Genomic DNA, 3334 nt, shown 5'->3' with positions numbered 1-3334 from the left:
TTTTTTTGCGGTATGCGGGCCTCTCACTGTTGGGGCCTCTCCCGTTGCGGGGCACAGGCTCCGGACGCGCAGGCTCAGCGGCCATAGCTCGTGGGCCTAGCCGCTCCGCGGCATGTGGGATCTTCCCGGACCGGGGCACGAACCCATGTCCCCTGCATCGGCAGGCGGGCTCTCAACCACTGCGCCACCAGGGAAGCCCCTGTTTTAATGTTTTTAATTGTTGAGAAGATGATGCAATACAGAAAATTTGTGGGGACTTCCCTGGTGGTCCAGTGGTTAAGAATCTGCCTTCCAATGCAGGGGACACAGGTTCGATCCCTTGTCGGGGAACTAAGATCCCACATGCAGTGGGGCAACCAAGCCCGTGTGCCACAACTACTGAGCCTGTACGCTCTGGAGCCCACACACCACAACTAGAGAGCCTGTGCACTGCAACTACTGAGCCTGCGTGCTCTGGAGCCCATACGTCAAAACTAGAGAAGCCTGTGTGCCACAACGAAGAGCCCACGTGCTGCAACTAAGACCCAATGCAGCCAAATAAATAAATAAATATTGTTTTAAAAAAGAAAAGAAAATGTGAATGAGAAAAAAATTACACAAGTCCTAAAGACCGTTCAGTTTTACATATTACTTTTCCATCATTTTCTTAGTTTCTGCACTTTCAAAAATTATTGTAGTGATAGTATATACACCATTTTGTAATGTTAAAATATAAACTGAGGCATTTTAAAAATGTTAAGAGTTTATTTGAGAAAAAAATCAATTCAAATTGGGCAGCACCAAACCAGAAGTGGGTAAGAACTCTCATTCCACTGACAGGAGCTAGGGGAAAGACTTTTATAGAGAAAAGGTGGAAGCAAAGCAAGGAAATCATCTGATTAGCTTTAGCATAAGGTTGTAGTATTTGGAATGCCTGATTGGCCATTTGTGATTGGTTGCCCTTAAGTTTAGATTTCTTAACTTTGAGGCATTTATAGGTTTTGGTTTGCTTATGTAGGCAGCAAAGGTATTAGGATCACCTCAGTGTAATTAATTTAACAAAAATGAATGTTTTGGCAGACATTTTCCATATTTCTATAGATTTTATAAATACATTTGAAATAGCTACATAGTGTATATGTATAGCTGATTCACTTTGTTATATAGCAGAAACTAACAAACCATTGTAAAGCAATTATACTCCAATAAAGATGTTAAAAAGAGAAAGAAAAATAAAATAAAATAGCTACATAGTGTTCCAGCCTGTTAATCTACCATAATTTACTTCATATCACCCTCTTGTTTTCCTACCCAGTGAAAATGGCTAGTAACGATTTCATATAAGGAAGAATGACAGTGGAAAAAATAGACAACTAGAGAAGAAAGGAAAAATAGACACGTAGAAATAGAAGGAAACCTACAGAAACAGATACAGCACAGAAGGCAGAGGGTTTTTTTCTTGGAGTCATATCCCCATCTTGTGCCATTTTAGGATAGTAAAGCTTAATGTTTTCAATTTAAATCAACGAACCACCTGGCTTTTTTGTGGGAGGTTTCTCTGCCCTTGAAATATCAAGAGACTTTATATCCTTGTACACTAAAGTTTTTCTTAATGGAATAAACCAAACGGGGGAAAGTTTAGTTAAAATGATGGATCTAGTTTGACGGACATAGGCTTGAGAAACAGGTTCAGTTAGATCATTATATTCTCAGCTCAGTTTCAAGTGATGGGTAGCAATGACTTCTCTAAGTGATTTTGATGAAGCCACAACTGTGTAGCCTAGGAAGTAAGTTACCTTCATGTGAATATGATTCTGAAGATTTAAAATGAAAAGTGAAAGAAGGCTGGTTAAAGACTTACCATTCAAAGTGTGGTAGGTAGGCCAGCAGCATGGGCATCACCTGGGAGCTTGTGAGAAATGCAGATTCTTGGGTCTCACAGCAGACCTACTGAGCTTAACAAGAGTCTCAGGTGATTTGCTTGCACATTAAAGTCTGACCTAACTCTTCATACTGCATTCTCTACCCTGACTGCATATTAGAGGCACCTGGGGAGATTTTAAAACTGCTGCCTGGGTCCATCCCTGATGAATAATGGGTGGTAGGGGAGGGAGGATATGGACTTGAGCATTTCTTAAAAAGGTCCCTAGGTTCTTTTTAACAGCTGCCAGGGTTGAAAACTGTTGGAAGGAAACCTTTTCCTCTGTCATTTTAGGTTCAAGTGAGTGGGGGCTTGCGAATTAACTGACAATAGATTAACAGGAGAAAAGAAAGTTGCTCAGTGATGAGTAACTCGCTGAATAGCCAAAGTAAAGCTATATACACCAGCTTAACAAAAGGAGAGGGGGTTAGGGCTTCATACTTCAAAGTATGGAAAGTTCTTTTGGGCTTTTTGACGCTAATAGGCAGCTGGTTCCCTTTTTGGTGTTAAAAGTCAGTCATTTCCCAATGAGGAAAATCCCTCAGTGGGGTGGGCTGGTGGGAGTCAATGGCAGCTGTATTTTCAGGAGGCTCTGATTAAGTTTCTTTTTTTTTTTAATGTTCTTTTTATGGCTGATAATCAGATATTATTAGTTTAAAGTAATTTTCATACTACCTTGGTGGGCTATTCATCTTTTCAGAACTATTACTCTAGTACCACCATTCTATTACTCTATATCATATGTATCAATATTACTCTAGTACCACCATGTTCCTCCTCGCCCAGGCTTAAAATCTCTCCTCTGTTTCCCTCCCTAATCTGTAGCGAAGTACCATCTATTCCAGTCGCGCAGTACTTTTAACATCTGTCCCTCATCTCCCTGACTGCACTAGTTAAACGAAGTTCTCCCCCATACGTACTCTCTACCACACTACCTTATTTTTCACACGTATTTCATTTATCACGCATATCAGTACCTACAATTCTCTGTCTCAAGGAGAGCTTGGATTCTAACACTGTACCCCCAGATCCTAAAACACTATCTGACAAAGAGTGGGCACCCAAATATTTATTGACTCTCTCCCTCCACTTCCATCAGTCAAGATCATGCCTCTTAGGTGAAATCACTTTTCTCACCATTCCCCAGACACCTTACAGATTCCTCCTGGAAAATCCTTAAGGCTCGGCTTGAACGCCAATTCCATGAAATCTTCCCTGTCCCATATAAGAGTGGTAATTCCATCCTCAGAACTTTCAGAGCATAAAGAGACGTGACTTCTTTTCAAAGACACTTAAGATAAACAAGGTCCTCCTGGATAGCATAGGGAACTGTATTCAATATCTTGTAATAACCTATAATGGAAAAGAATACATATATATAACTGAGTCACTTTGCTGTACACCAGAAACTAACACAATATTGTAAATTAATTA

This window comes from Neophocaena asiaeorientalis, unplaced genomic scaffold, assembly GCF_003031525.2.
Source record: "Neophocaena asiaeorientalis asiaeorientalis breed wild unplaced genomic scaffold, Neophocaena_asiaeorientalis_V1.1 scaffold398, whole genome shotgun sequence".
NCBI classification, from domain to species: domain Eukaryota; kingdom Metazoa; phylum Chordata; class Mammalia; order Artiodactyla; family Phocoenidae; genus Neophocaena; species Neophocaena asiaeorientalis.
Note: the sequence above shows the minus strand (reverse complement) of the source record.